Source organism: Protopterus annectens, chromosome 14.part0, assembly GCF_019279795.1.
Source record: "Protopterus annectens isolate FY-2018-M chromosome 14.part0, PAN1.0, whole genome shotgun sequence".
In the NCBI taxonomy this organism is placed as follows: domain Eukaryota; kingdom Metazoa; phylum Chordata; order Ceratodontiformes; family Protopteridae; genus Protopterus; species Protopterus annectens.
This window is the reverse complement of record NC_056748.1, coordinates 47,253,364-47,280,265: the sequence shown is the minus strand read 5'-3', so window position 1 is coordinate 47,280,265 and position 26,902 is coordinate 47,253,364. Positions and strand designations below refer to the sequence as shown.

The following is a 26,902-nucleotide window of genomic DNA, read 5'->3' as shown; positions in this document are numbered from 1 at the left end:
TTTTGTGACAGTAAACATCCACATTCATGAGTAAAAGATATAATTTTTACTTTTGATATGTTGACAACTCAGTTCAAGTATATTCTCAATTTGTGCTGCATGTGTCACCCTGAACAGAAGTGATATGTGCTCCCCTAATACAAAGAGTGTAACCCAGCAGCCACACTGTTAACTGCTTGTAAAACCCTGCATTCTGTACATGTTTATAAAATGCCACAGCAGTCCCACTGTGAAAGTTCTTCACAAAATGTTCAGATTATAACAGGATGCTGTAGTACAAAGTGTACCTAAGAGCTCTGTCTTGTGCTTAGGGATTTAATGCAGCTCATTGCTTAACTTTTCCACCTCTTCGGTACAGGGAGTTTTGATGATGATATGTTTCTGTGGGAAAAAATATGTTTTGTGGAGAAATACATACATGATTTTTACTTTTATGTAAATTGCTATTTGTTGCAGATATATTCTGAACATTTGCTGCATTTTTACCTTGAAAAGAAATGATAAACCCATCCAACATTTAAGGCTCTTGATGTGAAATGCCTTTGAAACCCTGCACTCAGTGTATAAAAAACTGTACATCAGATTCCTTTGAGAGCTTAAAACTTTAAGGGAATTGTAATAGGATACTTGTGTACAGAATGTGTATAAAACTGCCATTCAGTGCTTGAAGATTAAAGTGCAGCCGAGTGCTGAATCTGACCCCACCACATTGTCTGCCCCCAAATGCAGGATGTTTTAGTCATGGCATGCTTCCAATGGGGGAAAATTCCCTTCTTCTGGAGCAATAGGTATCATTTTTATTTATGATGTAATGACAGCTCAGTACAGATACATTCTGAACCTGTGATGTACCCACCGTACTAAAAGTCATGCACCACATTTTAGCAAAAACTGAGTAAAATGCAACAGCCACAGTACATGTAATGCCATGCATTTTCTCTTTGTGAAAAAGACCATATTTTTTCTCCATTTGAGGGTATGTAATACAACTTTCAGGGATTTAGAGGAAGGTATATAGGTGCAGAAATTAACCAAAGACTGTCATTCTGCCCTTAAGGATTTAAGTGTGGCTCATAGATGATAATTAGTCATGACATCCAGGGGTTCAGACAACCTTTATGGAGCTTAACTCAGTTTCCAAATTGTCCCAAAGCACTGTTTGTCCACACAGCAGGCAGACTGAAACTGTGAGACCAAAACCCTGTATCTCAGGAAATAGCTTTTTAACAGCTTGTAACCCTAATCCTTACTAAATATCAGACCAAATTAAACATTGGACTGCAATCAGTCTTAATTGTTGCTCAGATCAGAGCAGTGTTATGAGACTTATAGTCAGTACATATAGTATTTACAGTAGAAGATAATGTTTATATATTTTTACTAAGCTTATGGCCAAGGACCATCAAGAAACTCAGCCGTATGATCCCTTGGTGGGATATTATTAAGTAGATTTTCTTAAGATGGCTAAAAATTTGTAGTTACCCATCCAGGCTGCTAAAGCATACACTAGCAAAGCCTAGGACTAACCAACAGTCGTTAGATCTTCAGTCTAATGCTCTTCCAACTTATCTGTTTTAGCATAGAACTGAGTTTGACACAACCACATTACATGCCTTAGTACATGGAGTTTTGGTAACAGTATGTTAAACAGAAAAATGACTCTTTTCTTGCCACTTCTGATGGCATAGAGGAATAAAGATCCAACTATGTCCCAGATGACCCAAGTTCAGTTAGTAGTTTGGATGCTTGAAGGAGATGATGGAGACAAGATGGTTATGCCCATAATGTGTGTGAGGTGGTAGGGTGGAGTAGGACACACACAGCCAAAGTCCGTTGGAAGAGAAGCAGCATAATTGGTACATGTCCTCGGGGCAGGTTTTCAGCTCCTCTGGCTGCTCTGTGGTGGTAACTTCATTAGCAAGTGTCTGGGAACATGCATTAGCTGGGGGAGGTTGTGGATCCCCACACTGATACAGGCGGCTCATCCCAATGCCCAAGTGGTGGTGTTAAAACATAAAAACACCCTCATTAACAAGATGCCATACAGTGCACAAGCAGACCTCCTACAAGTTTACTGAGAATTTTGTCAATGTATAATAGCCTGTGGTCACTACATCTGACCTCGATATTGCAGGAACTCTGCCACAGGGCCCTACTTCCACTAGCTGACAGAGAATTTTGTCATTGTATAATTTCCTGTGGTCACCACATCTGACATCAATACTGCAAGAGCTCTGCCACAAGGCCCTACTCCTACAAGTTTACTGAGCTCTGCCACAAGGCCCTACTCCTACAAGTTTACTGTGAATTTTCTTATTGTATAGTCTAAGCACATTTATTATAAAGAACCTTACATTGTATTAACTTAATCAGTTAAGTGCATGCCTGCTCTGTGATTGAAATAGTCCATGCACTTTAAGAACCATTTATTAAGTTGGCCACTGTCCCCTTTTTCTTGAGTAGTATATTATATTGCATGTGCCAGTCATTTAGCCTCAGGAAATAACAGAAAAACTGTTTTAATTTGACATATCTTTGTGAATTGCTCTGTACTGGCTATAAACGGATTGATTTCAGTTTAAGTTGACCTGAGGGTGGGAAGCCCGCTGAACTCCCCTCACTTCCTGCCCAACCCCTTATGTCCTAATAGTATTCTTCCTACATAACAAATTTCACTGTGACTCTTATTCCGAAACCCTTCCCAAATGACCTTACTAATTCTATACATACACTTCTGTTTTGTGTTTCCTACTTCCCCATCTCCATTTAATTTTTAGTCCCATTCCCAACTATCTTTCTCCCTCCCATATTGCTTTGCACTATATCCATTCATAATCACTACCTTCCCTAATAGTACCTATCTATTCCACATTGTATCTTATATTTTTCCCAAATAAACCCTAATTTCTTCTTCTTTTGACTATATCATTACACTGTAGTGTTTCACACCCCTCTATTCCTTACATTCTAGAGAAGATACCAGGACAACCTAACTCTCTTCTTTTATAGAAAATACTTCTCTCCTTGACTATGTTCTAGCAGTTTTCAGAATCCACCATCCCTGAATCTCCTACTGCCCTGTAAGTTCTTGTTTCCTTCTTCATTGCTACTTCCCCACTGCCTGACATGTATAAAACACAGATTCCTGTACTTAGTTATGCTCCTCTTCAGCTTATCTTCTGTTCTTCTTTTCCTGCTGAGCCGTCTTTCATCCTACCATGACTCAACAGTATCTCTCAATATCTCTTCAACTGTGTCCCAACCACCTATCCATACTTCCTCTTTACACTCTCTACATATTACTCCAAACTTATTTAATATTGCCCTTCACCTTTATTCCAAATATAGACTGATTAACTGCACCTCGACTCAAACCAAAACAAAAGTGCAAGAATCCTCTCTAAAAACAAGTATGCATAATTCCCCAATATATTAAAATCCTTCTAGGAGATGTACACCCAAATCCTAGCCCCACCTATCACAATGAACACAAAGATAATTCTCTCCCATACACTTTTCTAATACAACAACCGACAATCACCAACTCTGATGATCTAATTTATGCTGCAGTAAATGTTAGAAGCATAAGCAATAAACCTGCTGAACTACATACCCGGATTACCCAGCATAAACCTGATGCTGTTACTGTAATTGAAACGTGGCTTAATCCCAGCATAAACTGCTCCGAAGTTATACATCCTGGCTATAATATCATCTGTAATGACTATATAAAGATGAAAGGTGATGGTATTGCTTTAATATTTCACAGCGCCTACCACATTTCCCCTTACAGCAAACCAATACCAAAATTCAGTTCAGCAGAGCTTCTTATTAATTTACCCAAAATAAACAATTATAAACAAATATGTATTACTGTCCTTTACATCCCTCCTGGTGACAGCATAGCTATACCGGAAGATACCCTACACTGGATATCTATAACATTTCCACAAGAAAAAATACTACTAGGTGATGTGAATGTCAGTTGGTCGGACATAAACTCTAACTCCCCTACATCTAGCATGAACTTATATGATTTCATACAACTAATTAATAGTCACCTACATTATAGCAAGACATCAGATTCCCTATTAGACTGGGTCCTAGTATCAGATCCTAGCAAATACTCTACAGTAGGTACAATGTTAAATTCTTTCAGTGATCATCTCCCAGTCTGTATGACCAGACATCTCACATATTCATAAAACAAGAAAGCAAACCAGTAAATCTCAATTTACGTTTGGCACTGGTAATTAGCATATATGATTAGTTCAAGTTATTCATTGGTTTTAACACTAGGGCGTTGTGTTCTTAGTATATTTAAGGATGAATGTTTTAATTAAATCATACTCTGATGATGCCCAGAATGGTTATGGGTGAAAGCACTTAGTATTTTTATTCACTTGTTTGTTTTATACCAGTTTCAATAAACAAGACCTTACATGATACTGGTTTGCTTTCTTGTTTTATCAGTAACTGTTTTTATGTGTTATCTCACATATTCAGTTAAACGGTATATTTATAAAATAACATGCAACCTTTCCAAGTTTAACCCAAAAATGTTCATTACTACACTATCATCTATCAACTGGAATTTTCTAAAAATCCTCCCCTTAGAAGATGCTTTAAATTAATTAAGTGCAACTTTTCTAATATTCTAAATAGTCTTACACCTCCCAGAAGTAAGAGACTAAAAATAAATAATGTAATTTGGCTGTCCAAAAAGAGTAGAATACTAATGCAGGATAGAAAAAAAATGTGGAAAGAATGACAAAAATATAAAACAACCTCAAATCTTGAAAACTGTAGAATAGTTTGCAATCGTACTAAAAAGCAAATAAATGAAGACAAAATAAACTATGCTAAAATAACTTTCAGAATAATATTAAACACGGTCCAAAACAATTTTGGACATCCATTATTAAATCTAAACACGGTCCAAAACAATTTTGGACATCCATTAAAGAAATCTTACATACCGGCCGAAAATTCAACCCAAACCCCTTTCCTGATAAGTCACCACTCGAAACTGCAATACAGTTCAACTTTTGTTTTATAGATGGTATAAGATTTCTAACCAAGGATTCCCCAACACCTACCCAGCTCTTTCCACCAGCCTCATATCACCACATCCTCTTTCACATTCATACTTCTGTCTGTGTCCTATATAAAACTACGGTTATACTTAAACCATGCTCTACAGCTGATGACCTTCCAACAGAGTACCAAAAAATAACAGCCAATAGCATTGCCTATCCTGTTCCAATCCTTATAAATAGGTCAGTCCTGGAATCCCACATTCCCTCTCTCTGGGGAAAGTCACACATTATTCCTCTGCACAAGGGAGTAAATTCATTAGCGATTAGTAACTTTAGACCTATAGCAGTCTTAGCTCCCCTCGCCAAAATACTTGAAAAATGTATTCAGAAACAATTGCTAGACTATCCTCTGCAGGAATAACTCCTATCCCATATATAGCATGGCTTTTGTCCTTTCCATAGTACCAGCACTGCCCTTCTAACCTATATAGGTACTGTCAGTAAAGCTAGAGGTAATGGCAGACTAGTCACTTCCTTATTTCTAGACTTCTATAAAGCCTTCTACACAGTTTATCACAGCAAACTTCTACTTCAGATGTCCTCACTAAGTTTCTGTCTGCCCACCCTTCTGTGGTTCAAGAGCTACTTGTCCAATAGGTGTCAGTCAGTAAAATGGCACTCTACACTCTCTCCTTACCTCCCAGTCACTACTAGTGTACCAGAAGGCTCTATCCTTGCTCTCCTCCTCTTTAACATTTTCACCAGCACCCTCTGTACAGGTACATAGCAGGCCACCCAAATACAATATGCAGATGATTCCACACTCATTTGCACATGTGACAATATAGTACACCTTCAAACGATTACTCAGGAAGCTTTAACAGCCAGTGAAACATGGCTTCATAACTCACAACTCTTGCTCAACCCAAAAAAGACCAAATTACTGACCCCCCCCCCCCAAATCCCTCTGTCATGAAAAAAAACAAAATTTAAAGTTCTGTCTCTTGGTAATGCGACCACTGAAGTCATTTATCATAGCAAATTATTAGAAGGTAATAGTGGATGATAATCTTAGATTCGACCTGTATATATTAAATTGCATAAGAACAACTCATCAAAAACTAGGGATACTTTACAGAGCTACAAACTTGTTTACTGACTCAACTAAAACTACACTTGGTACTATTTTTCTCCTCCCCACGCTACTTTATGGTGCTGTCATCCTCACTAACCTCCTGACGTCACAAAAATTAAAATGTGAACAATGCTATAACAAAGTTGTAAAATTTGCAGCAAATATCTCTTTCAGAACCCACCACTGTATAGCACTAAAAAGCTTAAACTGGTTACAACTGCCTCATTAGCTAACATATACACGGTTTAACACCTGTAAAATTATCCAGCATACATCTGTGTGTCCAGCACTAAAAAACATTCAACACAGCTATGTTCCCAGTCAGTCATTGTGATCCAGTGACCAAAATCTCCTGTCTGTCTACATCATCATCATCATCTTCTTTCGGCTGTTCCCCTTAGGGGTCGCTACAGCGGATCATCTGTTTTCATTTCTTCCTGTCCTCTGCATCTTGCTCTGCCACACCAACCACCTGCATGTCTTCTCTCACCACATCCATAAACCTTATCTTAGGCCTTCCTCTTTTCCTGTTACCTGATAGCTTCATCATTAGCATCTTTTTCCCAATATACTCAGCATCCCTCAGCAGCACATGTCCAAACCAACGTAATCTTGCCTCTCTGGCTTTGTCTCCAAACCTTCCAACCTGGGCTGACCCTCTAATATACTTATTCCTAATCCTGTCCACCCTCGTCACACCCAGTGCAAATCTTAACATCTTTAACTCTGAAACATCCAGCTCTAACTCCTGCCTTTTTGTTAGTGCCACTGTCTCCAACCCATATAACGTACCTGGTCTCACTACCCTCTTGTAGACCTTCCCTTTCACTCTTACTGGTACTCATCTGTCACAAATCACTCCTGACACTCTTCTCCACCCACTCCATCCTGCCTGTACTCTCTTCTTCACCTCTCTCCCACACTCACCATTACTCTGAACTATTGATTCCAAGTATTTAAACTCATCCACCTTCGCCACCTCTACTCCTTCATCCTCACCATTCCTCTATCCTCCCTCTCATTCACACACACATATATTCTGTCTTAGCCCTGCTGTCTCCTGTCCTCCTGTCTGTCTACAAACCTATCAAATCTGCTAGGCATTGTCTGTACTCATACAAGGTTGCTAAGGCTTGGACTCCTTACCTGTATCCATCAGGTCAGTAGCCTCCCTTCCATCTTTCAAAACCACTTTGAAAGACTTCCTAGCTAAAATCTGTCTCTGTTCTTGCTCAAAACCAGGATAAACTATATCCCTAAATGTGAGCAAGTACCTTTTCATTCTAACTTCTTACTCTTCTTTCTGTACTTACTTCCTTACTTCTGTCAAATTCTCTTCCATGACTTTTTCTCTCTCTCTAAATATACCATACGTCTGTTTTTCCCCTCATTTCATATTGTAATTACTGTTTGTATTAGACTAACTTACCTGTAATTTGTCTACAGACTGTTTAAAATTTCTCTAAATATTAAATGTTCCAAATAACTTGTATCGATTCGTAACCAATGTTTTCATATTATGTCTTATGTGTTATAATATTTAAACTGCAGATTTTTTTTTGTTTTTGTAGATTATAAAATTATTGTTCTTAAAATGTTTCCTAATAATTTGGAGATTTTCTCCCTGGGCCTCCACTGAAAATGGGCTTCTACCCAGTCGGACTTTACCAGTGATCAAATCTAAACAAATAAATAAATAACCCTCTTGGCCGCCTGTATTACAGCTCCTCCAGATGACCCTTTCCCTATTTTGTAGGAGGCATGATGGTTGTCAAGCATGGTTCATGTTTAGATTAGTGCTTCTGTTTAGCTCCTGGTGAGAGAGAGAGCATATGGACTTTATGTCCTGGAGACTGGTGATCACCAGAAAGCCTGCTAACTGTTTCATAGGTGCTAGTTTGGAATTTGTACTTGTATTTTGAGAGAAGGAGCAGAGGGCAATAATTCATGACTGTCTCTGATTGGGCAGTGAGTGGCTGTGTGGGACCTTCCTGATTGGTCTGGTTACTATTCATGGCATCAACCAGGAAAAGGCTACAACAAGCCTATAGACCCCTGCATCATCTGGGACAAGACTGTTGATCACCAAAGAGCCTTTGGCCTGCTTCTTATCTTGGGGTGGGGTACTATTTTGCTTCTCGTGCAAGAAGAAGCAAAGGGGCTTTGTATCCCAGCAGAGTGAAGCTGTGGTGAAACTCACTAGTAGTAGCCATTCAGGTGAATCCCCTGTTTTCATCATTCTTGACAAAGCTAATTTATTCTTTTCAGTAAGTACTGCCTGATTAGATGTTGTCTAACCTAACTTCAGAATATCTCTGTAAATATTTCATCCATAAATCATTAGAGTCTACTTTAGTAGCTTCCTGTCATGTATAGATGCAGGCACTTTGACATGATGTACCCTTGAAATTTCACAAGTACCTAGTTGCACACAGGGCAACTGGTTTACAATGGCAACCACTTCGCTCAGAGTTGCAAACCAGATAGATACTCCTGACGTTACTTTATATTCCCACTGCAACCATCTAATCAATAAAAAATGTGAACTTTCACTATCTCCATACTCTCCATTTGTACAAAACTGTCTCTGCTGTTACTGACAACCAGATAATTCTCAGACTGATATGGTATGTGAGAGATGTATTTACAAAATGTCACTGGAGGCAAAGTTTTCACATAAAAGCAGTCTTAATGTCAGTCAGGTTCTCAGTAGTGTACAGATGCTGCATTCATCGCACACAAGTACAAAGCAGAGATATAGACCCTTCTTTAGTTATGTCAGGAACCTGGGTGGCAACTCCCGGATATGCTCTGAGTTAGTGCAAAATGACAAAAAATACACTGAACCCACAGACATTGCCAACATCCTGGCAGACAAGTTCAATGCAAACTTCTCCCCCCCCTCCCCCCAAAAAAGCAAATGTCTATCCCAGCAGAGTGTAGCCACCCTGACATCACAGATGCACAGGTGAGAGCTGCCCTCTCCAAAGCAAAAAACACAGCATCAATGGGACTGGACGGTGTCCCGGGCTGCGTCTTACACGAGCTCCAAGAAGAACTGAACCCTCACATAAAGTCACTGTTCAATCTCAGCCTTATTACAGGATATGTACCCAAGGAATGGTGTACAGCAACAGTGGTCCCACTCCACAAAGGTGGTGCCACAATGGACCCCGGAAACTATCGCCCTATAAGCCTGACTAGCCTGGTCTGCAAAGCTATGGAGCGTATCAAGGAACTCATAAACAAAGACATTGGGAACCTTCAAGGAACTCATAAACAAAGACATTAGGAACCTCCAAACACTGGATCCTACCCAATTCGGTTTTGTTAAGGGCAGATCTTGCCTCTTGAACCTGGTCGACTTCTTTGAAACAGTCAGCAAGGCCATAGATGAAGGGAAGGTAGTCCACACAGACTGCCTGGACCTCGCAAAAGCCTTCGACACAATACCCCACTCGGGCATCATAAATAAGTTCACCAGCTTAAATATCAACCCCTGTGTCACAAGATGGGTTGCAAACTGGCTCAGGGATAGAACCCACATGGTCAGAATTGCAGGTGCCATGTCAGACTCTAAACCAGTTACAAGTGGCATCTCACAAGGCTCAGTCCTGGGACCTCTCTTGTTCGGTATATATTTCTCTGAGGTACAGGCTAACACAGGAGAACTATGGCTGACAAAGTTCGCAGATGACTGCAAACTGGGTGCCATAATCGACTCGCCGACAGACACAAGCATCCTCCAAAAGGGTCTCACAGAGATGGATAACTGGTGCCAGAGCCATGGCCTAAAGCTATATTCCAAAAAGTGCATAGTCATCCCCTTTGGGAAAAACAAAGTGCCCACAAATTACCACATAGGTGGTAATCCATTAATTACGGAAGAAGTAATTAGGGATTTGGGGACCCAAGTAGATAGCAATCTCTCCTTTGACAATCACGTTGCCAAAGTGGTTAGAAAGACCTTCTGTAAAGCCCACCTTATCACGAAAGGGTTCACATCTAGATCTAGAGAGGTCATTGTGCCCCTCTACTCATCACTCATCAGGCCCATAATTGAATACAATGCCCCGTTTGTGATGTACCTTACCTGACACCTGCAGCAACTGGAAAGACCCCAAAAGTACCCCACCAAGGGGATCAAGGGACTTAAACAGATGCCCTACACAGTTAGGCTAAAGAAACTCCAGCTCTAATCGGTTGCTTACCGCCTACGCAGAGGCGATCTGTGCCTGACTTATAAAGCCATGTCCAACCCAGAATTAATGGACATGCTCCACCTCAGGAAATCCAAATCCCTTAGAGCTACACGCTCCAAGGACTTAAACCTCAGCACAGAAATAAATAGGACATGCTGGAGGGACAGATTCATATCCCGGAGGCTCCCCTCACTCTGGAACAAAATCCCAATCCATGTTGGGCAGAGCCCCTCAATGACCCTCTTCAAGAGAAATCTTGATGAGTGGATGGGAGATCATAGGTTTACCCCTGGGATCTCTTCTGTGTCCATACTAGACAGAGGCACAGTAAAATAACCTTAAAAGGGCTATCTTCTGTGACCTACTATACAGAGGCACAGTCAACTAATCTAAAAGGGAGGCGAAAGCCAAACACACTCTGGCTAGGCTTATAAATGCCCTAGGGCAGATAGCCTAGTATCAACCTATGAACCTATATGCTGAGGCACTTAAATTTAACCTTCCTAAACTCCAGAGGCCGCCTAGACAAAGGACACATAACACTCTGTGCACCCTGAATGCACGGTTTCAAAACAACACCCAAGTCATCATATACAGCTATATCTCATGGAGCCTGTACTTCTAAGCCCATAAGATAAACCGCCACACAATGCAATATTCTGGCCGTTGGAGATCTCCGTGAGACACACTGATGTCCCTCTCACCAGGCTGAGTAAGTAGAGAGTCATGGTTAGCTGCTTATCAGGGCCAGGATGCACTACATTATGCAAGTACTCAGGTTATTGGACCACAAGTACCAGTATGGCTCAGTCATAGTCCATGTTGGGTGTAAATGACCGGAGTCTTACCTCCCTAAACTATATGAAGAGCGACATCATGCAGCTCTCAGAATATGTGTTCCGGGCTGGTGTGAGCCTGACATTGAGTAGCATTCTACCTTCTCCAAGGATGATGCCACAGTATGAACAGTATATCACTGACTTCAATAACTGACTTAGTTTCTGGCCTCATTCTAAGGAGGTGCAGTACTTCTCAGCATGGAAGGAGATGGTTAACAGACCACACTGCTTTGCCAGGGGTGGTCTAAACCTCTCCCTTCAATGCTTTTGAAAATTATCTAAACATTGCCCCCCCCCCCCAGTGCCTTTTTAGGTAAAGCCAACTGAAACTACTTCTGACAACATTTGAAGTTTGAGTGATATTTAAAATCTGTACCTATTTCTGTGCCTATGCCCCCCCTTTAATTTAGGCTTTGTCTAGATTTCTTAAGCTAAAAGGTTGAGAAGTGTGCTTAATTGCACCCACTACTTGATCTCTCTCTCTCTCTCTCTCTCACTTCCAGTTTCACACACACGCATGCTTTTCTATTTTTTGTTTAAGTTTTACATTCACTAAACAGCAAAAGCACTGGTAAGCAAGTGGAATGTAATGATATGATGTCATTTGCATTCATTCCTTAACAAATGGGTTCAGATCTGACTGTGCCACTGTTTCCAGCTCGTGAAACACTGAACACTCTCAAGCTGTTTTCTTACCCAGAAAGCACTAGACCCCCACCATAGTTTAGATCTTGTTTGCCACCTTCGACCTCTCGCGTTAGAACCTCATTTCAGTGCGTTAAAAAGCTTTGCAGATTTAACTTTCTCTTACTTTCGACTGTCTCTTGCCCTCCTGCACGTTGTTTTAGCGTATCTGTAGCTTACCGTTGTACCGTTGCTAGTATTTCCTTTCCTGCACGTTGTTTTAGCGTATCTGTAGCTTACCGTTGTACCGTTGCTAGTATTTCCTTCCTTTTTCTCTGTCACTTATCTTCCTGGTAACATTTTAAATCACCATTGCTAGTAATACTTTCCCCCTGTTATAACTACCTGTACAAAAAAAATTCTTTATATCTTTTGTGCCTGTCTTACTTGATAATTATATCTGAGAAGCCTTTGGGTTTTAAAAAATGTAAGGCCTGTTAACAGTAATCGTAATATTGAAACTCTATCCTCAGCTGTTTTTATTGACCTGTCCAAAGCATTTGACATGGTGAATCACCACCTCCTTATAGACACACTCAAAAACCTGTCATTGGACAACCATACTATACAGTGGTTCCAATCATACCTACATAACAGGCAACAGGCTGTACTATGGGAAAATACTTTATCTTCCCACGTCCCAGTCACTCTAGGGGTCCCGCAAGGATCTATGTTAGGCCCATTACTCTTCTCCATCTTTACAAATGACCTTCATTCTGTAATTCCTCAAGCTGACTGTATCCAATACGCTGACGACGCCACACTCATATGCGCTGCTGCTTCTCAATCAGAACTTCAGTCACTAACCCAAATGACCTTTAGTACAGTTGAAAACTGGCTCCTACAAAGACGTCTTATCCTTAACCCCAAAAAAGCAAAAATGCTACTATTTACCCCCACCCGCAGAACCTCCCCACTTAACTTTACTATTACTTCAAATGATGGAACTATAATATCTCCTGAACCAACCACCAAACTACTCGGGTTACTAATAGATAACAACTTGTCCTTTGAACCTCACATTAATAACACCATAAAAATCATAAACAAGAAACTAGGTTCCCTCTATAGAATAAAACCCTTTCTTACACCTCCAGCCAGGATTACTATTGCTCGTACCCACCTCATCTCTACCTTGCTCTGCCTCTCCTATCTATACCAAAATATGTAGAAGTAATCTGAGTAAACTTGCATCCTCCTACAACAATATTGCCAGATTTGCAGCTGGGTCCTCCTATAGAACTCATCACTGTATCAGTCTGAATCAGTTAGGATGGTTAGAGCTGCCAGATTTAATACTTTTCAATCAATTAATAGTAGCCCATAAGATCCTGTATTTACCTCAAAATACACCCATACTTACATCCCTAGTCATCCCCTATAATAACCTCAAGACCTTACGCTCAGCTAATAACCTACTTGTACAAATATCAAAATCCAACAACTTAGCTGGTGACACCTTGTTCTCCAATACAATAGGTAAAGCCTGGAACATCCTCCCAAGCCAGCTAACCTCAATATCCCCTGTCAGCTTATTTAAAAGCAAGCTTAAACCCTACCTCAAATCACACTGGCTGTGCCCCTGTGTTAACCCAGACTAAGTACCTAACTATTAACTAGACTCCCACAATTCCTAGCCTCCCATGATCATGATCTTGTGTTGTCTCACTAATTTTAGTGAGCTTAACCTTCCTTAGGATTTTTCTCATGTAAATAAGTATATACTGTGGAATGATCAAACACCTTCATATAGTATCACAACCTATGTGTTAAATAACACTAGAAATCCATCCTTGTTCGCTGTTCTTCTATATTCTATCTATTGATCTCTAGTGTTTTTCTTTCTTAGGTTTTTGTGAGACCTTAGTATCTCTTATCATAAATTACTAGGTGTATCTAATTTTGTAATATGTTATAAACATTTGTACTACACCATTTCTAATACAAATGTATTAGTCTTATTCATCTATTCTTAGATAAAGTTTTCCTTTTTCCTACTGAAATATAAAATATATAATCTTAGGCTTGTACTATAATTGTTAAAACTTCTTATGTACCAAATTATACTGTTATTGTCTTTGTCTTGACCTTTTATGTTGTTGTAATTTGTGGAGCTTTTCTCCCCGGGCCTCCACTGAAAATGGACATATATCCAGCTGGACTAGCGCAGTCAACAAATGTAAAATAAAAAAAATAAAATAAAATAAATAAGAATCTGCTGTTGGATGCACATGAGTTGTGTGTTTATTGTTTAGGCCTGGCCCATTTGAACTCGGCATGCATTGTTTGTAAGGACTGTAATCTGAGAGATTGTAAAAACAAACTGATTTTAAAAGGATTGGTGCCTTCTTCCTCTGATGCAACTTCTAGGGGCTCAACCCCCTAAGAAAGATGAAAGAAAAGAAGCCAAGAAGCATCCTTGGGACCCTTCAGATTTTTCAGCTCCGAGCTCTGCTCTGAGTTCAGAACCACCTCTAAAGGTATCAAAACTGTCGGATCCAATTCAACCAAATCCAAAGACTACACTATCCAACACAACTACCTTGGATCCTAACTCTTTGATGTCGGATTCGACTACTTTGGATCTGATATTTTCCTGTCTCCCATCACCTTTCCTGGAAAGATGTCTCCACTCTAGGTCTTCATCCATTGCCTCCTCATCTAATTTCTCTAGAAGTCTGACCAAAGCAGATGTGAATAGGATGAGGAGGAAATTCTCTCGACACAAATACAAATGGGGTACTCCTGGCTCCTACTGCATCTGGTACGGAGACCTTTATTAGTACTGCACCCCACATATTTTGTCCCCTTCTCCGATCCGACCTTTGGTTTCAGAGCAGATGGATTGGAGGATTCCAGTTCCATTTGTTTTGAATCTGAAGACTTTATTGTCTTCTAATCTGATACTGTCTGAGTGGACTGGTGCCAAGCATGTTGGAGCTAGATGACTGTCAGAGCAGGAGTGTCAGAGCTGGATCCGGGGTGTTGAGTCATCTCTAAAATTGTCAGAGCCATCTCTGTTTTTCTGAGCCTTGACACTGGACAGCTTGGCTCTGACCCCTGCTTTGAGTGGTTTGCCTTGAGGCCAGAAGGAGTCAGTGTTATGGAAGCATGTCTTCTTAGAGCAGTCATTTTTTATTCTCTCCGAGGCTTTCTGCTTTCAAGGTTGTGGAGAGAGTTTTCCTTGGATCCTACTTCCCAGACCCACTTGTCTGTGTCTGGAGCCTCAACTTCCTATGCCACAGTGACTGCCAGCTGAAAGTCTCCAGGATACCCCACAGGGTATATTGATTTATTTATTTGACATTTGTTGACCGTAATAGTCCGAATGAGCTAAAGCCCTTTTTCAACGGAGGCCCTGAGAGAAACATTCCACAGTAAAACAAAGCAAGAAAAGGGGTTTCACCTGTGTCCCTCATTGACAGGGGTGACAGGTGCTGACTGAGGTTTCTTTTGGGGATAAACTCTTGGCTAGGCTTGTAAGGGCCCAAGGGCCATTAGCCTAGTATCCTCCTCTGATCCTAATTAAGTAGTAAAATACGATAATATATATACAAAAATTGTTACGTAAATGACCATTACAGTAACAAGCATGAAAACTTAGTAAAAAAGACATTTAAACTAACTAGTATGTATAGGATCAGATAAGAAGAAGAACTAGCAATAACATGTTAGAATGATCCGCAATAAACAACTATACAATTCAGAGCAGTTAGTTTTATAAGCTACATTAGGTAAAGATATAAAATATAAGGACAAATTGAAATTGAGGCAAGAGGCGTGTTTCCAGAACTCCTAAGGAGAGAGCATAGAGAATGGTAGGAGACTAAGTTGAAATGCTAAGTAGGTTAGTACTGATAAGGTAATCAGAGGAAAAGAGGGAACAGGAATAAACAGGAAGGGGATGATGACACATTTTTTGGCATTGAGCTTAGGGCCGTGGTTCTGGACACCAGTCGTTGGTCTCAGTGAGGCCTTTCTGTAGGATGTCAGCATCACTTGGGGGGGGGGGTTAATAATGGCTCCCAACTTGCACTTGTCTGTGAACTTTGTCAGCCAGAGTCCCTTCGTGTTGGCCTGAACTTCTGAGAAGTAGATACCAAACAGGAGAGGACCCAGGACCAATCCCTGTTGGACTCTACCCATGACTGGTCAGCAGTCTGACTTGGAGTCTGCTACTTTCACACTGTGGGTTCTATCTGTGAGCCAGTTTGCAACCCACCTAGTGATACAGGGGTTGATGCCTAGCTTAGCGAGTTTTTCTATGTTTCCTGAGTGGGGAATGGTATCAAAGGCCTTGGCCAGATCAAGGTAGCATGTATGAACCACCTTGCCTTCATCCACAGCTCTAGTGACTGACTTAAAGAAGTCAGCCAAGTTGAGCATGCATGATCTACCCTTCACAAAACCAAACTGTGTGGGATCTAGAGTTTGGAGATTCCCTGTATCCTTGTTTATTAGGTCCATGATGATGCGTTCCATAGCTTTGCATATCAGACTTGTCAGGCTAATGGGGTGATAGTTCCCAGGGTCTGTAGTCACTCCTACTTTGTGGAGAGGGGATGACTGTAGCAGTTCACCATTCAGTAGGGACAAAGCCTGAGGTGAGGCTGTGATTGAAGAGGGCACACAGGTGAGGTGCCAGTTCACTCTGTAGTTCATGTAGAACACAGCCAGGGATATTGTCAGGTCCCATAGAAGCTGTATTCTTGGCCTTGGACAGTGCTCTTTTAACCTGTGGAGCAGTAATACCGGGTGCCTGGAAATCTACTGGTATTGAGATTGGTCCTTGGGGGGAGGGGTAAAGTTGGCATTGAATCTGTCAGCCAGTATATTGGCAATATCTGTTGTCTTGATATAGCAGGTACCATTGTGCAGTAGCTCATAGCAAATCTGGGTATTGCTGTGGAGATTCTTTACATAACTATAGAAGGCCTTGTGGTTGTCTTTACTATCTGCTGCAATTCTATTTTCTAGCTTTAGAGGCATTGATAAAGGATTTCAACTTTTTGTTGAGGCTGATAAGGGAGTTTTTTTAGTCTTGGGATTTCACCTTATTCCGCCTCAGTTTCCTCCTTCTGTTGTAGAGTTTGTTTATGGCAGGGGACCACCAGATTGGCTTCCTTTTTTTTTGGAGGAGAGCATCTTGTTTCTATTGGGTATGGCGAGATCCATGCATTTGTGTACATGTTCGTACAGTGCACTGGTGTATGATTCAGCAGTCATGCAACTCTTCTGTATTTGCATGGGTGCCGTGAAGTTAGCCACCTCTGTTTTTAGGAACCCAAAGTTAGCTTTGGAGTTTTTCATGGTGGTTACCTTTGCCGGGGTGGGGGGGTGGGGGGTTCCAAGGTAATTAGTTTGTGCTCGGATCTAACCAGGGATGAGTTGACTGTTGGTGTAGAGCAACGGTCGCCCATGTTAGTAATGACCAGGTCAAGGATGTTGCTACCTCTAGTGGGGATAAGAATGAGTTGGTCCAGGGCATTGGAATTAATGAATTCCAGGAAATGATGGGCAGGTCTATGAGCAGTTTTCCCAGTTAATGGAGGGGTAGTTGAAGTCGCCCAGTATGAGAGTGTGAGGTTGCACCCTAATATTCTCCAGGGTGCTTAGGAATGTGGAGTGTTAGTCGTGGGACATGGTTGGGGACCTATAACAGGCTACGACCTGAATTGCTGTCTTACTCAATGTTAGCTGCACCTGAAGTATTTCTGATGCGTTATGTTGGACTACCACTGTGGAGGTGTGTGCATCCTTTATGAATATGGAAACACCACCACCTTTGGAGCTTCTGTCCAAGTTCTGGAGCCGAAAGGTGTGGAATGAGTTATAGCCTGGTAGTGCAGATGTGCTTTCTGCTGCCTTGGATCAGGTCAGTGTTACAGCACAAATGTCGATGTTCTCTATTTTAAGGAGTGCTTTGAGCAAGTGCATTTTGAGATTTAGACTTCTAGCATTGAGCAGCTTGACCCTCAGATTGCATTTGTTTGTAGCCGTTATGGTGGTAATTTGGTCTTTGGAACACTGCCTAAAAAAGGCACTAAAGGAGTGGCAAGAGCCTTAGCCAGTATCCGTAAGCCCATGGGTGACAGATGCAGGCCATCTCTGGCAAAGCATCGAGGTCTGTCAGTCATGTCTTCCCAGGCAGACAGATACTGGATCCCCTTAGAATGACACCAGAAACTTAGCCAATTGTTGAAATCAATCATTTTCTGCTTGTACTGTGGTGTCATTCTGGGTGATGGTAGGATGCTGCTCAGTGCTAGGGTCACACCCGCTTGGGCTACATAATCCGAGAGCTCCTCCATGTCTCTTTTCATGTAGTCCAGGGAGGTATGTCTCATGTCATTCACACCTACATGTACAATGAGAGAGTCATATCTGTATCTGTTGTTGAGGGACCTGAGTGCGTAGTTTATGTTGCGGATCCTGGCACCTGACAGACAGTTGACTGTTACTTTCTACTTATTCAACCTAGTGAGTGGGACATCAGTGTGCTGGACTCAGTATCAAGTCACCTATGACTGGTGTGTTGGACATGCTGTTTTGCCTTAGGGGCTTTGGTTGAGTGGCACACTATTTAGGAGAGTTATATGTCTTTTGATTAGTGTTGTGTTGTGGTGGTCGAGTTCATTTCTGCCTTGGAGGTCTCTGCTGTTTGGGTAGATTTTTATTGAGAGGGTCCACAAAGGTGGGTGTGTGGTTTGTGTTTTTTTTGTGAAGGCAGTGCTGGTGTGTTGTGGAGGGCTATGTGGTCCATGTTGTCTGGTGCAAGTGTTGACTTTCTCCTCTTGACCAGCTATTCTGGTCTTGGCTGGAGAGTGTGTGGCTTCCAATTTGGATATATAAGTGCATCATTCGCAAGTCTGAGTGTTAGGAGGTTAGAGGAGAGGGTTGTCGGTGTACATGAAGCAGTTGATACATTGCCTCAGGATGCCCAATTTCACTAGGTTAATAGGAGAAAGCACAGGGAACTGACCTTTAGACATGCCTGGAGGGGTGGGCATTAATAATAAGTACTGGAGCTGTTTTCTTGTAGAATGTTTAGTGCTGGAAGCACTTTTCTGTGCTACAATAATTGCTACAAGAAGTCTGGTATAGTGAAGTGCTAGACTAATAAGCTAGTAAAAGTGCAGGAGAAGAGAGAACTAGCAGATCTAAGGGAAAATTTGAAGAGCAGACCTTGGCACCTCTCAGAAGCTTAACGAAGAGTCCTGGATACAGCAAATCTGTATCTGGACTAGACTAGTTGCAGGAAAGGCAGGAAAAGCGCAAACGTGGGCTTTTAGACCAGAAAGTTGAAAGAGATGGAAAAACTGCCCAAACGGCCCAACAAACTACAAATTCTGGGCCAGAAACCACTCCCCTTTGGTAGATAGGCTACCTAGTGCTTACCACTCCCACTGGTAAGTGTGCCAAGTTTCATTGAGGTTGAAAGTTGTTTGTGTCTGGGTCAGCAAGTCATAGGGGTTGTCAGCAATGGAGATGATAGTAGAGTCCTCTGCGTACTATATTAGGGATATCTGAGGACAGGAAGTGTGAAGTTGGTTAGTAAATATGTTAAAGACAAAGGGGCCTAGAACTGAGCCATGTGGGATGATCATTTTGATGGGGAGAAAGGGGGATAGAGCAGAGAGCCATTTGACGGCTTGCTGTCTGTCTGTGAGGTCGCTGTTAAACCAAGAGATTGTTGCTGAAGAGAGGTTGAGTTGAGAAAGTTTGGATAGGAGGATGGAGTGAGAGACTGTGTCAAAAGCTTTGGAAAGATCTAAAAAGAGGCAGAACACAAGTTTATTATTGTCTCTGGCTAGAAAGATGGAGTTAGTTAACGAAATAAGTGCAGTAGTGGTGCTGTGGTGGGGGGGGGGGCATGCTGGGTAGGGGTGATCAGGTTTTCTTCAGTGAGATGAGCCGAGATTTGTTTATAAACAGTGTTGGAGAATTTTAGAGATGGAAGATAGTACGGCAATAGCACGATAATTAGAGAGCTCTACAGAGTTTGCACCTTTATGTATAGCTATGGTATAGAATTTATTTTCAGAGTAGGGACAGTGGCTTCACTGATAGAGCGATTATTGAGGATGGAGTCAGGATGTGCAATAGAGTTAACCTTGAGGAAGAGAGATGGCAGATTTATCACCTGAAGGGGAGCATGGTTTAAGTTTGAGAAGAAGATTTTTGATGTAGCTGGTAAGAATGGGATTAAGTGAGAATGGGCATTTTTTTAATAGAGGGGTGGTGGGAGGTGAAGAGATAGTAGGAAGTCTTCATAAGTCAGCTGATGGCATCTATGAAGTATGAATTGAAAATGGATGCAGTTTCTTGTGGTGTGTTATTGGGTAAGGGGATTGGGAGAGTTGAGGGATTCCAGGGTGAAGAAATAACAGTATTCCAGAATTTTTTGGGCATTCTTGGTTCTGTAGTAAACGATGTATAGTAGAAGTTTATCGATGTTAATGCACTTTTTGGTCAAATTTCGGAGTTCCTTGTATTATTGGTAGTGTGCAAGAGATTTAGTCTTAGTCCAGAATTTCCAGGCAGAATCTCTGTTTAGGGTAAGAGACTGAGTAAAGTTGGTGAGCCAAGGAGAACACCGAGATTGGACTCTGACAATTCTGGGGGGGGGCAAAGAAGTTCATTGTGTTTAGAAAGATGGAGTGAGCAACAGCTTCATCAAGAGGTAGGAATGAAAGGAAGGACAAATCAGTAGCAGAGAGACAATCATTGAATGTAGTGGGGTTGAAGTTGGATAACTTTCAGCATTCTTTATATTTGTGAGGACGAGAGAGGCGGGGGGAGAATCTTTGGACGTGAACAGGGGAGTGTTCACTTATTGAATCTGGTAGGGATTCATGTTGCTGATAGAGGTTAGGATTGGATACAAGAATCCAATCTAAGATAGAACAAGTATTTGTGGGTTTGTGAAGAAAAATGGGAGAAGAGATAAGCTGGGTGTAGCCATACAAGTTTATACTGGAGGTGGAGGAGTTATAAATGAATGGAAGCCAGTTAATATTGGCATCACCTAGTATTATAGTTTCATTATGTATATTGTCAGAGATCCAGTGAAGAATCTGTTCTAATAATGAAATGTTCTCTCCAGGGGGTATGTAGATGTTGACTATAGTAAGGGATTTATAATCACTGAGTTTGCAGTTAGCTATAGCGAGAGCTGCTGGGTGAAAAGAGGGGGGTTTTGGTTTGGGGGGATACGGTTAGGAGGTCTGAATACATAATGGCAACACCTCCACCTTTTTTATGTATGCAGTCAGAGTGTAAAATGTTATAACTAGGAGGGAGAAATTCATTGTTTGTGTTATGTGGTTTGAGCTAAGTCAGAGAGAGTAGCTATGTTGGGGGAGTACTGGGTTATCCAAGAGTGGAATTCAGTTATCTTGTTAAGAATGCTGTGGATGTTGATAGAGTAAAAGGAGAGATGTTTAGGAGTAGGTTTGGGTACCTTCATAAGAGTTTGTGTAGTATTGGTAAGTGTTGAAGAGTTAGTGTGGGCCGCGATTGGGGCGAATCTTCAGTCAGTATCTTTTGACACTTTTCCAGAACACCCCACTGAAGAAGTCCCTAGGACAGTGATAGTGAACCATTTGGGTTTGGGGTGTCAAAAATTAGGAAAATGCCTAACTTGGCTCTGTTGGTGTATCACCCCCCCTCCCCAAACAAAGACAAAATAAATAAATATAAATAAAACAGCATAGCTCTCAATACATCAAGGATAAATCTCAACAGAATCAGTGACAAACCTAGAAATAAGACACATGGACAGTTTTAAATTACTAGTAATATTAACCTGAGACACTGACAGAAAAAATGAATGTGAATTAATATACATTTTTTGAAATAAAATAAGTGTATGAAATGTAAAAATTCACCATTTTTAGGAGAGATTAAGAGGGACAGTTGAGAGGACTGTAAAACAGCACATACTTAGAAATGCAGACTACTTGCCCTTTGCAGAAGTGTAACCACGAAGAGAAAACAATGTCAGCACTGCCCTTTGTAGACTGTGTTGAGACAGTATATATTCTTGGAGGTTAATAACTTCCTTACCACTGCAGCAGTGTTGTTGAACTGGCTCTTGGCACAAAATTCAGTGCACTTCACATAAGCAATGAATGCAAAAGCAGTTTCTTTGGTAACTCCGGTGTTGGTGAATGTTGGCATGTCACCCAGAACATCATGGTGTCACCTTTGACATGCATGTCATAGGTTCGCCATCACTGCCCTAGGAATAGAAAGTGCAAAAGGAGTCTGATAAGATTTTGATTTTGCTGAAGGGGAAGGGTCCCCAAGATCACCACCTAATGCCTCCAACCATTTGGAGACATGCTAGAGATCCTCAAGCAAAAGGCTAGTTGGTCATCTGACAACCCTTTCCAAGAGAAATCAATATCACTGGAAGCCTTTGGGGCTGGCCCATCTACCTCCTTGTGAATCCACCTGTCAATCAGCTTATTGATTTGATCTCTCGACCGGCATGGAAGGAACCTGACTCCATTGAGCTAATCCAAATCCAAAAGAGACCAAACAGGATCCTGCCATCACCCAAGAATAGGGATTTTTGGAGCAAGGGAGTACTGGTTGATGCCATGGTCATAGTGGCGACCACAAAAAAGGAACTTGCAGAACAAAGTTCCTCTGTTCATCTCCCTAATATGGAGCCTAAGACAATGGACAGATTCAGGAAGCGTGTATATGCTTCAGCAATCTTTGCTCTTTGTTCACTTCACCAGATTCCAGATGGATTTGATTAAAGAACTCACCAAATCCCTCTCTGGGACCATTACGTCTGAGGCAGACAGCTTGATTGCCACACAGTTGGCTACCCTACAGTCCATTTCAAATTTGTCCATGAAGCTAATCTCACATGCAGCTGAAGGTACCTTAAGGGTAGCGGGTTCAGGCATTTCCATTAGGAGGCATGACTGGATGCACCTGTGTGATTTCGCAGAGCCCGTCCTTTGTCAGTGCTCCTTTTTGACAGAAGTTCTTTATTTAGCCCCAAGGTACAGACACATTATCCAGGTGTGAGTAAGATTGCAAGACCCTGTCTGTTGTGGTTGTATGTTTTTTGACACTTCAAAGGACCTTTTCTGGGAATTAATGAGGTGGTCAAAAGATGCGCTTCAGAAAGTCCCAGGGTCCTTTCCAAGATCCATGTGGAGACTGTTCCCTCAGAGAAAGAGGGTGAGCTCTAATGAAAGATGCCACCCACGCAGCAGAGGCGACCCACAAAAGCAAAGATCCAGAGAGACTTTTTCTGACGGAGCCTATCAGTGCTTCTGAAAGGAGGCTCAGTTGTACTCCTCTGGAGGCAGTTCGGGGTTGTTTAACCCTGCACCAGAGAGCCTGGCTGGAGATTACAAAGGATTCATGGGTGTAGCTGATTATTTCCAGAGGTTTTGTAATACCCTTTTCCTTTCTCCCCCAGTTAAGAGTAAACAACTTTCCTGATGTTCCACCCAGTCAGAAGAAAGCAGCAGGACTAGAAATAAAAAAGCTGCTAGGGAAGAGTCGTCCAGAAGGTTCCCCTAGACCGGAAAGTGTCTGGAACTTGCTCAAGATTCTTTTTAATGCCAAAGAAAACAGGGGACTTGATCTCAGCAATCTGAACAAGCCAGTTCAGTACACCAAGTTCTGGATGATCACAGTTCAGCCCTTTCTGCCATTTCTGCACAAGGATGACTGGATGTGCTCAGTAGATCTTCAGGATATGTGCTATCATATAAAAATGAACAGACAATCCAGATGATTTCTACACTTCTGGCTGGAAAGCAGTCACTACCAATTCAGAGCTCTGCCCTTTGGTCTTACCACAGTCCCATGCTGTTTGCCGAATGCATGGCAATAGTGGCAGTTCACTTGAGACTGCAATGATTGAGTGTTTCCTTATTTGGACTACTGGCTTATAACTGCTCAGACCAGACACCAGCTGATTGGAATATGAGATTATGTACTCCAGTTAAGTACTCACTTGTGAATGACTGTAATTCCTAACAAATCTCAGCTAGAACTAACTCAAATTTTGCAGTTCATTGGTGCTTTGTTCGACACAGTATCCCTGACAGCCTCCCTTCCTTTACCAAAAGTGCAAATCATATGGTTTCAAGTCAAAAAGATAATCAAAAGCTCTTCTGCCTCAGCCATGTTGATACTTCAAACATTGGGTCAGTGTCTGCAGTGATAGTTTTGGTTCCATTGGCAATATGTCACATGAGAATTCTTCAGTGGACCCTAGCAACTCAGTGGTCTGTTCTTCACCAGCCTTTGTCCACCCAAATCAAAATAACTCAAGTATGCAAAAATGACCTCGCCTCTTCATCCCCCCTCAACCCAAGGCCATAGTAACCAAGGATGCTTCCCAAATTGGGTGGAAGGGGGCACTTCCTGGGAAAGATTGTCCAGGACACATGGTAGCCCGAAGAGGCCAATATACATATCAGTGTCTTGGCAATGAGAGCAGTCCTCCTGGCATGGCAGGCCTTCCGAAACACTCTCCCTTCCCAGACTATTATGATGCAAATGGACAATATGTCAGTAGTCTGGTACTTAACACACAAGGAAGAACCAAATCTTGCCCTGTTTGTCAAGAAGCTTTGAGAGTATGGCAATGGGCAATCTCATCCAATTGATTTCTGATAGCAACACGCATTCTGGGGAAATTCAGCTTGATAGCAGACAAGTAGAGCAGCTCCATTCTGAAGCCTCATGAGTGGTCTCTCAACATGAAGATGGCAGACAAGATATTCTGTCAGTGGGGCCAACTTTGCTGCGACATTTTCACATCTCTCCTCAACAAGTGCAGCAAGTTCTTTGCCCTGATCCCCCATGGGAGGAGTCTCCGAGAGGTTCTGTTCTCTAAGATTGGCCCCCGGTCTCCTCTGTGCCTTTTCCTCCAGTTCCTATAATCCCCAAATTCCTTCAGAAAGCATCTTGATTGAAGAGCACAGTCATCCTCCTTGCTCCTTATTGGCCTTTCTCTGGCTTCATCTGATTCACCCACCATAGATTCTTGAACCAAATCCAGACTTCCTGTCTCACCCGACAGATCTCATACACCTGAAAATTTTGGGCCTAAAGCTGCCAGCATGACTTCTCCAATTCCATTAATAGCTAGAAAGCCCAGGCTCTCTTCTCCTGTCTTTCACATTCTTCTATCTTCCCAAAAAGATTTCACTAGGAAAATTTACAGAAGCAAATGGAAAAGATTTGTTGGTTGAGCACAGCAAAATGACACTGACCCTTTTACAACACCAGTTCCTTAAGTCCTTGAATTTTTGGCTACAGTTTTTTTAATGAAGGTGCCAGCTCTTCCAGTTAAAGTCCAACTTTCTGGAATTTTAAATCTTTATATTGGAGTTAATAATTCATCGGTCTTTATAAGGGGAACTTTTTTCTTAGACCTCCTTTCAAAGACTCCACTACCCTGTGGGATCTGAATTTGATTTTACAATCTTTAACACAATCTCCATCTGAACAGTCAGCCAAATGTAAACTAAAATTTATAACCTAGTAAACTGTATTCTTAATGACCATCACCTCTGCTAGAACAGTCTCAGAACTCAAAACTGTGTCTTCTAAGCCTCATTTTCTGTTTTTTCATAAGGACAGAGTATCCTTATGAACCAGCCCATTGTTCCTTCTTAAGGTGGTGTCAGAATCCAGTATCAATCAAACCATAAACCGTCCAGTTTTCTTCACAAATTGTACAAATCAATCAGAGTATTTGTTGCACTTCTTAGATTTGTCTATGTTTTTATTTACACAGAACCCAAAATTTCAGGAAATCGGATCAATTATTTGTTTTCTTCTCAGATCCAAAATTGGGCAAACCAGTTGCTAAAGTGACCTTAGCCAAATGGTTAACTGATTGTATTAACCTTTGTTTAGAATAAATTGAGTATGTCTTTAATGAAACCACCAAAAGCTCATTCCACCAAGTCTATGGCAATTACTTCTGTATTTATATCTTGAGTATGCTTGGATGATATATGTATGGGTGAAACTTGGGCTAATCCTCATACCTTTATTGCTCGTTACAAATTGGATCTTGTCTCTAGGGGAAGAGCAGCCTTTGGTTCAATGATGCTCAGAAATATTCTTCCTTAGAGTCCTTCCAGGATTCAGATAGCTGGGGACTCTGTCCCATACGTTGAGGAATGAATGAAAATTCACAACGTCAGATAAAGAAGTTATGTACTCACCATGACGTTCCATCTGTGTTGCCCGTTTTCATTCTTCCTCAATTCCCCTCCCTCCAATCCCCTACCATGTTTACTTCTGGAAGGATTACAAAATGCTAAAGGATCCAGTGTTCCTTCCTTTGAACTCTAGATAGTTGTCCTATACTTATCTGTTATTTGCTTTATAGCCTGAAAGTCAGCAAACAAGATCTGAAGTATGGTAGGGGACTAGTGCTTTGAGTATGGAGGAGCTTGAAGCTTTCAGTGTTCCACAACCAGCAAAAAGCGGCAGAGTTGAATCTGAGGGTTGGACCCGAACCCACTTTTTGAGGAAGAATGAAAATGGACGACACAAATGGAACATCATGGTGAGTAAATAACTTCTTTTTTTTTTTACAGTATGAGCTCCATGGCAGATTATTATTCTGCCATGAAGTGGCAGACTTGATTTTAAGTGACCATTACCTGTACATTAGTACCCTGCTGGAGAATGTCCTTTCTCCAATCAGAGATTAGTATACAATTTGCGTATTCTCTAAGCTTTGTGATTATCTACCTTCCTTTAAATGTAAACTAGATAACTGGACGGGTATACACAAATTTACTCACAGATTTACTGGTGTGGCCTGAGGGAGCTTATTTATTAAGGCAAGAATGGTCATAAGACTGTTCGTAAGGAGAGAATGGTCATAAGACTCAGTGGCTTTGGCGTTTCAATGAATCTGTACTTATGATGTCCGTTACTAGTGTTACTAGTTGTGCACTTCTATATGTGCACTAACTCACATATCAGCTAATAAGT

At 41.4% G+C, this 26,902-nt stretch overlaps 1 protein-coding gene across 3 annotated transcripts in view; it reads left to right on the top strand.

Moving 5' to 3' along the window:
• RUFY2 (RUN and FYVE domain containing 2) overlaps nt 1-26,902 on the top strand; it is a 2,497,315-nt gene that overhangs the window by 1,946,841 nt on the left and 523,572 nt on the right. The gene's annotated exons all lie outside the window — the stretch shown is intronic.